Here is a 15,485-nt window from a genome sequence, read left to right on the forward strand (position 1 = left end):
GTTTTCCTCATAACGGTCTTTATTTTTCTACTTTAGCCGGGAAATCTGCCAGTACAGAGGTTAATGAATGCAAGATCTAATCCATGTATCTCCTAAGGTATATAAAATCGTCTGGAGATACCTCTAACAAAACAAGAAAAATATCTTTCTGAGACTATTATGTCATACCATGTAGTTTCATCAACCTTCTCTCTCTCTCTCTCTCTCTCTCTCTCTCTCTCTCTCTCTCTCTCTCTCTCTCTCTCTCTCTCTCTCTCTCTCTCTCTCTCTCTCTCTCTCTCTCTCTCTCTCTCTCTCTCTCTCTCTCTCTCTCTCTCTCTCTCTCTCCTTCCACTACCCACCTTCCCCTCCAGTCTATCACCGTCTTTCCTCCTTCCCTCCATCCCGCCTCTTCTCACTCTCCCTAATTATCTCCCTTCCTCTCTCAAGGTCCTTGCATGCTATACTCCCCCTATCCCTCCCTCCTCCTCTCTCTCACCGCACCCCCTTAACTCACTCCCTCCCTTCTCCGTCCCCACTTTCCTCTTCTCTCTTTCCATCTTCCCCCCATCCTCCCCCCACTACCTTACCTTTACTTCTGCACATTCCCCCTTCCATCTCCCCTTACATTCTCCTCGGTCTGATCTCCCTATAAAAGACGGAATCCACACCTCTCCTCTTCACTCCACTCACCTTCTCTTCCACAGCGAAGAATCAGGTAACCTCATTCATAAAGTTAATTCAGATACGACCCATTTTATACGTGCTGCCACTTAACATTTGTTCACCTCTGGGCAATTCTTGTGGTGAAACGATGTAAAATCTCTTTTACGACTGGTTACCCTTTCACTACTACTAAGTCTTTTCAGTTAAATGCGCGGTAAAACCATCTGATATTCTTTACTTATGGGATAAACTCTGCTACAGAATTGGCTAAAATCCTTGATTAACTCAGAGAAAACCGACAGTTTTCACATCCTAGAGCAAAATAAGTTACTATTATTGTGTACATATGCAGCATAAAATCTCGGTGAGACTTTGCCAGTAACTCACTCAGCATCTATAGCCTTAATTTTATTACCATATTCCCTCATAGTAATATATGGAAAAATTCGCCCGATGAACTAAAGCTAAGAGGATTTCATTTCTTGTATAAACTGCCTTTTTTTTTCCTCTCTCTGACTATCTTTTAGCAGGGAAATAGTATTATCGAAGGAATTAAAAAAATATACCGGAAGTTGTTTGATCCTTGGTTCTCTTGGCATTGATTTCTCTCTAACTTGTCCTAAAATTGTCATGTCTCCATCGTGAATTCTGATTTGCAATAACGGGTTAACACTAGAATAGGAAGATAGTCAAAGAAAGGATGTAACGAAGAAGCAGTGTCCTATCCTAAAACTGAGCTCCATGAAATAAGATGCAAAAAGATGTAAATCTGGGACAAATTAAGGTTAAAAGGAATATAAGCAGGTAACTTTACTAATTCTTCACTCATCGCTCACGCTTCCCTCAGTTTCGTCTCCATTCCAACACTCACTGCCCACTCATCCCTCACCTCCCTTCCCATACCTGCCTTACCACTTCCCCATTCGCTGCCCACTTATCCTTCACTCTCCGTCCAATTACCTGCCTTGCCAATTCCATACTCATTCCTTACTCATGCCCCGCTCTTCCCCCTCCCCCTTTACACTCCTTCCCTACTTCCAGAGACATTCCTCACTCATCCCCCATTTTACATCCCTTTACATTCCTTCCTCACTCCTACACACACACACACACACACACACTCCACACTCATCGCCCACTCTCCCCCCACTTACCACTTCCCACCTCACTCCTCACACATCCTTCACTCTCCCTACCCTTTTTTGCTTTCAGTAATTTCCCACTCACTCTCCAAGCTACCTCCCTTCACCTACATACCCCACTCCCACTGTCACTCTCTCCCTGTCCCCTACAGGCACCACCACCACCACCACCACCACCACCACCACCACCACAATGCGGATGGCCCTTCTCAGCCTCTTCGTCATGGGTCTTCTGGCCGGAGGAAGTCTGGCACAGCTTCTGCCCTGCAGCGGGTCCAACGTCTTCCTTGACGTTGTTGTTCCTCCGCTTGGTTAGTGGCTGTGCTTTGGTTGCCGTCTGAATGTCACTCTCATTTGCTGGTACTCCTTCTAACATGCATATTCAGTCTCACATTCATTGGCATAATCCCTGGTATGAGAAGGTATCAGATATAAAATAAACACACACACACACACACACACACACACACACACACACACACACACACACACACACACACACACACACACACACACACACACACACACACACACACACACACACACACACACACACACATCCACTCAGCAGTATTTATTGTATTTACTGATTCACTTACACATATTCAAACAGATAATAAACCTAACGCAGCTGAAAGAACGTTTCTACTATTTACTCTCACTCCCTTAGTCTTAACTGACTCCCACAGACACTCGCACTCGCTTCATCCCATGCAGGTTCACTCATACTCAAAGGATGCTCCATTTCACTCACTCATTTACTCAATACCCACTTATGGAGATTGGTGAAAGAAGTCTCCATGACTTTCTTACTCAGGTTCTTTCTCCTATTGTCACAGGCTTACTATAAAGAAGTTACTTTATTTGCATTATTTTTACTACGAAAGAATGTGTCGAATCTACCAAAACTTCGATCAGATAATACACTTAGATATATATTCCAATACTGTAAAGTCTAAAAAATTCACACAGCCAAAGCAGCACATTAGGATAAGCCTTTCTTCCTCTCTCTCTTCTTCACCGTTCTTTTCAGTTTATCTCAGTCTTTTCCGTTCTGCCTTTGCCTCCTCCTACACCTGCAACTCTTACTAACTCTCTCCGTAACCCTCCACAGCCAAAGCCATATGTGAAGGAGAGCATTCACTACCTCCAACTGTCTACCAACTCCTTTCCCTTTTTCCCCGTCCTTCCTGTTTCCTCCCCTGTCTCCCTCTTCTCTCTTCCCTTTTTCAGATGCCTTCCCTGCCTCCCTCTTTTCTCCCCGCCTCTAATAACCCCATTCTCCGAACCCTCTACAGTCGACGTAGCATGTCAGGGGCCGCTTCTGTTACCCGCGTGCGAGGTCAACGTGTTAGGCTGCGTCCTGGAACTTAACATACTCTGCGGAGGCCTCACCGGAGCCCTGCTGACAACAATAAAGGAAATTTTGACAGAGTGCATCGCAGAGTTGGAACTTGAGGTGAACGTGGAGCTTCTCGCTAACATTACCGGTAATGTCACTCTCCCCTATGCTGATTTTCATACTGTTACACGTTTTACACTGATTTTCACACTGTCACTCTTTCATCCTGATTTGCATAAGGTCACTCATTTCAATCTGATTTTCATATTGTCACTGTTTTAAGCTGATTTTCATATTGTTACTGTTTTAAGCTGATTTTCACACTGTCACTCTGTCTTACGCTGATTTTCATATTGTCACTGTTTTAAGCCGATTATCACAGTGCCTCTGTCTTACGCTGATTTTCATATTGTTCCTGTTTTACGCTCATTTTGATATAGTCACTCTGTGTTACGTTGATTTTCATACTCTGTTTTATCCTGTCTCTCATACCACAGCTTTACGTTATGTGATTATTGTAATCTGGCTCTCATGCCCATTCTTTATGTTATGTGATTACTCTAGCTCCCATACCTTAGCTTTATATTGTGTGATTCTGTTACACACTGGATCTCATACCCTAACTTAATGTTATGTGATTCTATTTTACTCTGGCTCTCATACCCTAGCTCTATATTATGCGATTCTGTTTTTCTCTGCCTCTCATATCGTCGATTTAAGCAATTTCGTTTTACGTTGGCGCCAATACCATACCTTTATTTTATGTGATATCTGTTTTACTCTAGTTTATATTATTTTGGTGGCAGTACTATGACTTGATTCAATTCTCACTGCTTGTTACTCATTCCAGGTTGGTGGTGCCGGAAAGCAAGAGAAAGCAACCTCAGTCATTCTCATTCTGTTTCTTAGCTGCATTATTTAATGGTCTACGTAAAGCTATCTTAAAATTACTTCACACTCATCCTCCTCTTATTCACGATTTACCCCAGATGCTTCACTTCTTGCTCTGACAGAAGACTGGCAGAGTCGTTTTCCCCTGAGCCACTTTATTTCAATTTGCTTTATACCAAACACGCTTCTCACACTCCTGGATGGTCACACCTCTATTCAAAAATCTTTTTCATCACTATCCTTCCTCCTTCGTCTAGATCTCATCATTTCCCTCAGTAACTCCACTTCTAATCTGTATACTGTCATCAGTCTCCCACCACACCTTCTCTCTACTGACTATATCATAAGGTAGCCTGATCTGCCCATTCCATTGCATTACATCTACTTTAACACGTCCTTGGTCTTTCAAGCTCTTTCAATGTCCTCTTTCACTCTGTTATGATATGTAATTCCACATACAGACCTGGAACACTTCATCACCGGCACTTCTACCCTTTTTCGGTCCCTAGTATTCAAAGATCGATGCATGCATCAATACAGGACCGCCAGAGTCACTTTGCTTTCCTACTTCCCCATGCATCACAGTGCCCTAATATGCCTCTTCTCCTAACCTACGACTTACTTCAGGTCCCTTAGCTCTATCTGGTGCTTTGATCACTGTTAAATTCCTAAAACACTATAATATTTCCTCCTGTTCTTTCTTGATCAAGGTTCATAGCGTTCTTCTCCATCTATTTATTAACTGTCATCACCTCGGCTTTTCTTGTATTCGCTAAACATCTCATTAATATGAGGACTTATTTTCAGTTTATTCAACCAAACTGGATTCATCAAGTAGTTCGGTGTGACGAAAATGTTTAATCTACAGGCATTTTTTTTTTTTTTTTTTTTTTTGTGGTGTGGTAAATATTTTTAATCTTCTGGTTGATTTGTTTTTATTTCTGAGTTGTAGATTTCAAATAAGTACAAGACGATAACGACGTCGATGACGAAGATATTACACTGATTCCTAAACAAGTAGAGTGAGAAAGATTTATTCTCTCTCAGTCACACCCTCATCCAACATTCCTCCAAACGGATCACCTGCCTTGCCCTGCCCTGCCTTCTTCTAAATTATTCTTCCTTTCCATGTCTTCCTCCTCATTACCCTACCCTGCCTTCCTCTTCATTACCCTGCCCTGTCCTGGATTGCCTATGTCCTTTCAAACATCAGGCAGCTTCTCAAATCACTTGACCTAATCGACTCTCTCCCCTTCCTCTACCACAGTCGACACACCACCTGAGGTGAACTTGGATGTCTTGGTACAAATCTTCGGCCTTGATACCCTCCCGGATGTCATCGCGTGTCTGTTGTCGAAGCTGAAGATACTAGGCTTTGTGAGTACGACAGATAGATATAGAAAAATTGATGAAGAGAGAGAGAGAGAGAGAGAGAGAGAATTATCTGCTATTTTTTTATTTCATAGTAATAAAAATATGTATTAACATACGATGCTTACTTTCACGATCATTATCACCCTTTTGTTGAAATTTTACTTTGTGTTACATCGTAGTTGTTCTAAACTGAAAAAAAAAAAAATCCATAAACTCAATAATTCATCTCTCACCGGAAAAAAAAAAATAAAAAGGCATAACGCCTGTAACTTTCTCCCTCTCTCTCTCTCTCTCTCTCTCTCTCTCTCTCTCTCTCTCTCTCTCTCTCCCCTAATAAAAAGATCCATTACTCCTATAACTCACTCTCTCGCTCTCTTTCTCTCCCCCACAGCTCACCGACTTCATCATCTGCTTGCTTGAAGTAGTTTTTGGAATTCTTGGATAACATGGAACCCGTTGAACCGACCTGAACCAACGTGAACAGGAACCAGGACCAATCTCCATTCTGTGTGCATGTGCCTGTGTGCGTGTGTGTTTGCGCGCGAACGAGTGTGTAAGTGAATAAATCCAAAGCAGCACCTTACATTGTTTTTATTACCTGACTAACATATAGATCATATATATTTTTTATCCAGTTCTGAATAATGGTAATTTAAGTGATAAAAAGTATCATATGATTTCATTTCCACTAGAACTATAAGGAACGGTAATGTTTAAATATATATATAATTCCCATTTCAACATAGCCCTTAATGGTAGTTCTTCAAGAGAACACTGCTTTGTCTTGGTGCTGAAGCCTGTGCATTCCAGTCATCAAGGGAACTATACGAATCAGGTGCAACCACACTGAGAAGTTTCTTTACTAGAGATCACATGAAAAGTGTTCCCCTGACACTAAGTGCCTGAACTGGACATTCGAGGCACCAACTCAAATATTTCTTTAGTAGTTTACTATCTTGCAGTCTACCAGGTTCTTTTCATTGGATAGACAAGGAGTTGAGAAACGTTCGTATAACCAGTTAGCGAAGTTGCCCGGCTATATCGATGCCACCACGTGAAGGCTTCCCTCACCAGCACCAGCCTCTTTATAAACCACAAAGGCGAGTTCCGTCTAACCATGGTCCTTAATCTTCAGCAGCGATGCAGCAGATGACTTTGGCGTAGTCAGCGCTGATCCGGAGCAAGAGGTGTCAAGAATATACGAATTTTTACAATCTAGGCGCCTTTGCAAACGAAACCTTAGGATAAGCAGTCGGCACGAAGAGTCCAGTCGTCTGTCCTGTTTTTCTCTCCATGGACTTTGAAAGTCAGTGTGGTGAGTCCGCAGCAACTGACAATGACGACACTACAACCACATATAATATCATCAGTGTCGGCTGCTGCGAGTTTACCACACTGAGGCGAACGAAATCACTGTACAGCAAACGTAGGAGTGTTCGGAGAGACACTGAAAAAAAACGATAGATGTCCCGTGGAACAAGAAAAAAAGAACCCTTCTTTACCATGCCGTGGAATAAGAAAAAAATAACCCTTCTTTACAATAGATCAGACGAAAGTAGGAGATACAAGCATTCGAAAGCTGTAATTTTTCATACATGGAAAAAACAACCAAAGAGTAAAAACATAAGGGTTCTTCTTTACACGGAAAACAAAACACATCATTGCAAAATTGAAGATCCACTTATTCTGGGATGTGACAGGGGTCACAAAGGAAAATACAGGCTGAAGAAGGCAGTTCCGGAGCTGATCTGCTGCATACATGAATGACTAAGAGTATCGGTTAACTCTTGTTTAGACAGCTGGACCGAGAAGGGGTGAGAGTGTGCTGCCAGGAATGTTCTGCGCGCCTGCCAAAATGGACGAGGGGTGCAAGTAGACTTTTCAGAAACACACCAAAACAGTGATGGTGCAGAGATAAAGATACAACTCTGCAGAGAAGAGGGATAAGGTTGAAGGGAGTCAGTGAGAGAGGATGTTAAGAGACGATAAGCCTTTGACTCCACCCTGTTTACAAGAACTGTATATTGGGATACTACTTGACCTCTTCATTACAATTAATCTTTCAGCTTACACTGTTAATCTTTTCACTCCGTTGGGCTCCTCCTATCACATGTCATAAATTTCTTGGGTACTTCTTTGTAGTGATGTTTTATATAATATTAGACTTGTGTACGAGCGGTTGTTATATTTGAGTAGCTTTGTATGTAGATAATCTTGGTTTCCATTTGTCATGCAATGACAGGAGAGGTAAAGAATAGTATGGGACTATTTTTATTTGTCTTGGAAATATTAACAAAGTCTCACACACGACTGAAGTTAAGTAGAGTCCCGCCTGCTACCTTCTCTCTCTCTCTCTCTCTCTCTCTCTCTCTCTCTCTCGCCCATGTTGCTAGGCTCGTCTCCCTACTACTTGCCGATTCTATGGCATGTCTCCTTCTGAGCTCTGCTTCCTAAATTCTGGTGTAGCAGGGGTCGTGTCACGTGTGTTACACTGTGGTTGGAAAGTTCTAGAAACCTGTGTGTGAGTATATGTGTATGTGTGTGTATGGTCACGAGGCGCTGTCGTGAGCCTATAAAGCATTCCTTGAGTTAAGAGTGTGTAAGCATGTTTAGCATTGCTCGATTCTCGCAGACACAATACCTTCTCATCACCTGACTTCCTGCTTCTATCTCTCTCTCTCTATCTATCTATTTATCTATTTATCTATTATGATTTGTTATTATAATATGGAGTCCTAACATATGCTCGGCCATGCCGCTGGAGGTCCTCCGACAGCAATCATCATTGACATATGCTAATCTATTAGCACATAATATTGATTATAATATTGTATACATATAATATTCATAGTAAATTGCAATGATCCAATAATATTACATTTTAAACAAGTTGTATACATATTTGAATAAATGCAATGGTTGTTGTATGACATTCTGTAAGATGTGTATGTATAACAGACATACGCATATAATTGTGCAATGGTAATACTGCTAGGTTATTACATTACATATTGAGTTATCCCTTTAGTAATGTCTAATATGTCACCTAACTTGTAAGATGATTCTGGTATTACAGAATTGTGGTATAATTGTATGACTTATAATATTGTAACATTGTGGTAATACATATTTGTAACATTTTATGAATTGTTACAAAATATTGTGGTAATTCATAATTGTGTTGGCCTTATAAGTGTAGTTACAATTTGTTAATGCAACTGTTACATAATTGTGTTGGCCTTATAATTGTAGTTAAAGTTACATAAAGGTACATCTTGTTAATGCAATAATTGTTACATATTGTTTGTAGTTACATAATTGTAGTTAAAGTTACATAAAAGTTACATCTGGTTAATGCGACTGTTAAATAATTGTTACATATTGTTTGTAGTTACATAATTGTAGTTAAAGTTACACAAAAGTTACATCTTGTTAATGCAACTGTTACATAATTGTTACATATTGTTTGTAGTAACATAATTGTAGTTAAAGTTACATAAAAGTTACATCTTGTTAATGCAACTGTTACATTATTGTTACATATTGTTTGTAGTTACATAATTGTAGCAAGTGTAATATAATGCAATCGTTTGTAGTTACATAATTGTAATAATTGCAGTCCTGACATTGAATCCGGTCATGCTGCGGTCGATGATATGATGTGCCATGCCACTAGCTTGTGGAGACAACAATTTGCTTTTTTGTTTGTAGTTTATGTGGTATTTTGGCATTTGTAGTAACACTTACACTTATTTTCATTTGTTTGTTATGTGATCTTACTCTATTTCTTTGTCTTTCTTTCTTTTTTTTTTTGTATGTATTGATTTTCTATAGTTTGTTTTTCTTCGTTTGTCTACGTTTTTTCGGTGTTGTTCATGGTTGCATAATTGCTGGTTAAATCCCCTGGGACCCTTCTTTAAGGTTTAGTTTATATTGCACAGATATTACTGAAAATGATATTATATAGCCCCATATTTTGTTATTTTATATAAAAAAATATATATACACTATATGCAGTATTAACTATATACACTGACTTGTTCTTCACTTGTACCTATCGTGGGCAATATATGTCAGCACTATGTGGAAATCATTGTCTTCACGATTGTGTTGAAGATGTTCATTCTTGCTAACGTCATTTGTGTTGGCCATTTTTTTTTCTTTTTTTTTCTGGTCTTCCTTGTAACTTAATTTGTCTGTTTCCACTAGGGAGCTTTAATTAATGTTTAATACAGTTCTTTTAATCGCTCACTGAGTAACTGTGATGGTATATTTTCTTTATTACTTTGTGGATGTAATAATGTATAGCTGTATGTATGCAACACGTATTTTATGTAGGTATAAATGGTAACACTCGTTGGTAGTAAATAAATGCTATAATAAATGAATGAATATATATACAGTGTAGAATATTTATTGTTGGTGCAAGTATTTAATGATTGAATTATGAAGATAATTGAAGTAGGTATATGTATTTAAGTTGTAACTATACAGCATGTTTTATATGTTTCTGCAGAAGTTTTCTGTCTCTACTGTGTATTGTATAAATGAAGTAACTCACTAATTTTTACCGTGGTGGAAATGGTGTGAGTGGTGTTGCACGTGGTGATTGCGTTGTCCTTCGCGGGTTGATTAAAGTGTTGTCGTCTCAGCAAGCACGCATGATGACGTTGATTTCCTACACTGGTAGCTGTGGTGAGTAAATGAGTAGCGATGAGTAACTTGAGTGAAGATAAGTGAGTAAGATGAGTTGTGAATATGGGCTTGGTAATTGCTTCGTTGTCTTGACCTCTTCACTCCTGCGTCAGCGGTGGACGTTGGGTGGATGTAGCAGAGAAAGGAGGGTGAAGTCTGGTGGTTGTGAGTTGTGTCGTATCTCACTCTCCATTTGTTTGTTTTGTTTTTCTTTCTCGATGTTTTCTCGGTCCTTTTCTCTTGTGATTTACCCGTTGTGGGATGAAGACTGCCGCTACTTGTAGGAGCGTGTAGAAGATTATACAGATGACTCGTATAGTTGTTACTTGTTGTTGATTGTAGATGGTTGTAGATCGTTGGTTCGTCGTAGAAATTGCAAGATTGTTTGTATCAGTATTTTGTTAAACTACTGGCAAGACGTCGTGTGATCACTTCTAAATCAGCGTGATGATTGTGGAGACGGAGGGGGGGTTGGATAGAATACTGTCAGGAGCTGGTTGTGAGTTGTATGTTGTAAGAGGTATTTTTTTTTTCACTCTTGATAATGCAGAATCAATTGTACACTCGTGGGCTTGTATTTTATAGGAATTCATTGTAGAACTGAAGCTAATCTTGTAGAGTGTCGCCTGCTTTTGTAGAAATTCACTGTTGATTCGAAGACGAGGTCCGTACTTTCGCTGGACACCAAATGTCATAAATAACTTTGTGACTTCTTTGTAGTGATGTTTTATATATATTAGACCTGTGTACGAGCGGTTGTTATACGTGAGTAGCTTTGTATGTAGATAATCTTGGTTCCCATTTGTCATGCAATGACAGAAGAGGTAAAGAATAGTATGGGACTATTTTTATTTGTCTTGGAAATATTAACAAAGTCTCTCACACACGACTGAAGATAAGTAGAGTCCCGCCTGCTACCTCCTGTCTCGCTCTCTCTCTCTCTCTCTCTCTCTCGCCCATGTTGCTAGGCTCGTCTCCCTACTACTTGCCGATTCTATGGCCTGTCTCCTTCTGAGCTCTGCTTCCTAAATTCTGGTGTAGCAGGGGTCGTGTCACGTGTGTTACACTGTGGTTGGAAAGTTCTAGAAACCTGTGTGTGAGTATATGTGTATGTGTGTGTATGGTCACCAGGCGCTGTCGTGAGCCTATAAAGCATTCCTTGAGTTAAGAGTGTGTAACCATGTTTAGCATTGCTCGATTCTCGCAGACACAATACCTTCTCATCACCTGACTTCCTGCTTCTATCTCTCTCTCTCTATCTATCTATTTATCTATTTATCTATTATGATTTGTTATTATAATATGGAGTCCTAACATATGCTCGGCCATGCCGCTGGAGGTCCTCCGACAGCAATCATAATTGACATATGCTAATCTATTAGCACATAATATTGATTATAATATTGTATACATATAATATTCATAGTAAATTGCAATGATCCAATAATATTACATTTTAAACAAGTTGTATACATATTTGAATAAATGCAATGGTTGTTGTATGACATTCTGTAAGATGTGTATGTATAACAGACATACGCATATAATTGTGCAATGGTAATACTGCTAGGTTATTACATTACATATTGAGTTATCCCTTTAGTAATGTCTAATATGTCACCTAACTTGTAAGATGATTCTGGTATTACAGAATTGTGGTATAATTGTATGACTTATAATATTGTAACATTGTGGTAATACATAATTGTAACATTTTATGAATTGTTACAAAATATTGTGGTAATGCATAATTGTGTTGGCCTTATAAGTGTAGTTACAATTTGTTAATGCAACTGTTACATAATTGTGTTGGCCTTATAATTGTAGTTAAAGTTACATAAAGGTACATCTTGTTAATGCAATAATTGTTACATATTGTTTGTAGTTACATAATTGTAGTTAAAGTTACATAAAAGTTACATCTGGTTAATGCGACTGTTAAATAATTGTTACATATTGTTTGTAGTTACATAATTGTAGTTAAAGTTACACAAAAGTTACATCTTGTTAATGCAACTGTTACATAATTGTTACATATTGTTTGTAGTAACATAATTGTAGTTAAAGTTACATAAAAGTTACATCTTGTTAATGCAACTGTTACATTATTGTTACATATTGTTTGTAGTTACATAATTGTAGCAAGTGTAATATAATGCAATCGTTTGTAGTTACATAATTGTAATAATTGCAGTCCTGACATTGAATCCGGTCATGCTGCGGTCGATGATATGATGTGCCATGCCACTAGCTTGTGGAGACAACAATTTGCTTTTTTGTTTGTAGTTTATGTGGTATTTTGGCATTTGTAGTAACACTTACACTTATTTTCATTTGTTTGTTATGTGATCTTACTCTATTTCTTTGTCTTTCTTTCTTTTTTTTTTTTTGTATGTATTGATTTTCTATAGTTTGTTTTTCTTCGTTTGTCTACGTTTTTTCGGTGTTGTTCATGGTTGCATAATTGCTGGTTAAATCCCCTGGGACCCTTCTTTAAGGTTTAGTTTATATTGCACAGATATTACTGAAAATGATATTATATAGCCCCATATTTTGTTATTTTATATAAAAAAAATATATATACACTATATGCAGTATTAACTATATACACTGACTTGTTGTTCACTTGTACCTATCGTGGGCAATATATGTCAGCACTATGTGGAAATCATTGTCTTTACGATTGTGTTGAAGATGTTCATTCTTGCTAACGTCATTTGTGTTGGCCATTTTTTTTTCTTTTTTTTTCTGGTCTTCCTTGTAACTTAATTTGTCTGTTTCCACTAGGGAGCTTTAATTAATGTTTAATACAGTTCTTTTAATCGCTCACTGAGTAACTGTGATGGTATATTTTCTTTATTACTTTGTGGATGTAATAATGTATAGCTGTATGTATGCAACACGTATTTTATGTAGGTATAAATGGTAACACTCGTTGGTAGTAAATAAATGCTATAATAAATGAATGAATATATATACAGTGTAGAATATTTATTGTTGGTGCAAGTATTTAATGATTGAATTATGAAGATAATTGAAGTAGGTATATGTATTTAAGTTGTAACTATACAGCATGTTTTATATGTTTCTGCAGAAGTTTTCTGTCTCTACTGTGTATTGTATAAATGAAGTAACTCACTAATTTTTACCGTGGTGGAAATGGTGTGAGTGGTGTTGCACGTGGTGATAGCGTTGTCCTTCGCGGGTTGATTAAAGTGTTGTCGTCTCAGCAAGCACGCATGATGACGTTGATTTCCTACACTGGTAGCTGTGGTGAGTAAATGAGTAGCGATGAGTAACTTGAGTGAAGATAAGTGAGTAAGATGAGTTGTGAATATGGGCTTGGTAATTGCTTCGTTGTCTTGACCTCTTCACTCCTGCGTCAGCGGTGGACGTTGGGTGGATGTAGCAGAGAAAGGAGGGTGAAGTCTGGTGGTTGTGAGTTGTGTCGTATCTCACTCTCCGTTTGTTTGTTTTGTTTTTCTTTCTCGATGTTTTCTCGGTCCTTTTCTCTTGTGATTTACTCGTTGTGGGATGAAGACTGCCGCTACTTGTAGGAGCGTGTAGAAGATTATACAGATGACTCGTATAGTTGTTACTTGTTGTTGATTGTAGATGGTTGTAGATCGTTGGTTCGTCGTAGAAATTGCAAGATTGTTTGTATTAGTATTTTGATAAACTACTGGCAAGACGTCGTGTGATCGCTTCTAAATCAGCGTGATGATTGTGGAGACGGAGGAGGGGTTGGATAGAATACTGTCAGGAGCTGGTTGTGAGTTGTATGTTGTAAGAGGTATTTTTTTTTTCACTCTTGATAATGCAGAATCAATTGTACACTCGTGGGCTTGTATTTTATAGGAATTCATTGTAGAACTGAAGCTAATCTTGTAGAGTGTCGCCTGCTTTTGTAGAAATTCACTGTTGATTCGAAGACGAGGTCCGTACTTTCGCTGGACACCAAATGTCATAAATAACTTTGTGACTTCTTTGTAGTGATGTTTTATATATATTAGACCTGTGTACGAGCGGTTGTTATACGTGAGTAGCTTTGTATGTAGATAATCTTGGTTCCCATTTGTCATGCAATGACAGAAGAGGTAAAGAATAGTATGGGACTATTTTTATTTGTCTTGGAAATATTAACAAAGTCTCTCACACACGACTGAAGTTAAGTAGAGTCCCGCCTGCTACCTCCTGTCTCGCTCTCTCTCTCTCTCTCTCTCTCTCTCTCGCCCATGTTGCTAGGCTCGTCTCCCTACTACTTGCCGATTCTATGGCCTGTCTCCTTCTGAGCTCTGCTTCCTAAATTCTGGTGTAGCAGGGGTCGTGTCACGTGTGTTACACTGTGGTTGGAAAGTTCTAGAAACCTGTGTGTGAGTATATGTGTATGTGTGTGTATGGTCACGAGGCGCTGTCGTGAGCCTATAAAGCATTCCTTGAGTTAAGAGTGTGTAACCATGTTTAGCATTGCTCGATTCTCGCAGACACAATACCTTCTCATCATCTGACTTCCTGCTTCTATGTGCCTCTCTATCTATCTATTTATCTATTTATATATTATGATTTGTAATTATAATATGGAGTCCTAACACACAACCTTATCGCCTTAACCTGTCCTATTGCACAAGTACGACCTATGGACCCTCCAAAAAAACGTCATCTGTGGCACTTTGGAGCTGCAGATTGGGAGGTACTCAGGCAGTACTTCTTTGATTTTCCCTGGAATGATTATTGCTTCCATGGGAGGGAGCCATCTGAGTGTGCCTTGTGCATTACGGAGGTTATTCCCTCAGGCATGGAAGCATACATTCCTTTCTCAAATCCCCTGACTAATGCACGAGAGCCTTGGTTTAACCACGCTTGTTCTAATGCTGTCTGCAACAAGGAGAGGGCCTATAAAAGGTACTGGAGCCAACCCACCCCTGAATCACATCTTTCATACGTTTCTGCCCAGAATCGTTCTAAGTCTGTTCTTCGTTCTGCTAAAAATGATTTCATCCGTACTAAATGCTCTCAACTCTCCAACTCGAATTCTTCCCGCAACTTCTGGTACCTTGCCAAAAACCTTTCTAACAACTTTACCTCATCATCCTTCCCTCCTCTTTTCTACTCTGATGGCTCTGTAGCCATTTCTTTTACCGATAAAGCAGATCTCTTCACTCAGACTTTCTCCTCCAATTCTACCTTAGACAATTTCGGTGCTGTTCCTCCATCACTTCCACCCTCTGACTTCCTCACGGCTGAAATTAAAATGTCTTCTGCTGATGTATTTTCTGCCATCACAGGCCTCAATACTACTAAGGCATATGGGCCTGATGGGGTTCCTCCTGTTGTTCTCAAGAATTATGCCTCTGTGCTTATACCCTGCCTAGGCAAACGCTTTTGCCTTTGTCTAT

The 15,485-nt window shown here is 39.1% G+C and overlaps 1 long non-coding RNA gene across 1 annotated transcript in view; it reads left to right on the forward strand.

Moving 5' to 3' along the window:
• The window catches only part of LOC145416124 (uncharacterized), a 15,329-nt gene extending 9,528 nt beyond the window's left edge, over positions 1-5,801 (forward strand). The window contains exon 3 of the long non-coding RNA XR_013900198.1: positions 5,786-5,801. This is a non-coding gene — a long non-coding RNA (uncharacterized LOC145416124). The remainder of the gene's footprint in view (positions 1-5,785) is intronic.
• Positions 5,802-15,485: the final 9,684 nt, after the last annotated feature.

The sequence above is a fragment of the Coenobita brevimanus genome, chromosome 104, assembly GCF_032717465.1.
Source record: "Coenobita brevimanus isolate Jiangsu-jjx chromosome 104, ASM3271746v2, whole genome shotgun sequence".
NCBI lineage: Eukaryota > Metazoa > Arthropoda > Malacostraca > Decapoda > Coenobitidae > Coenobita > Coenobita brevimanus.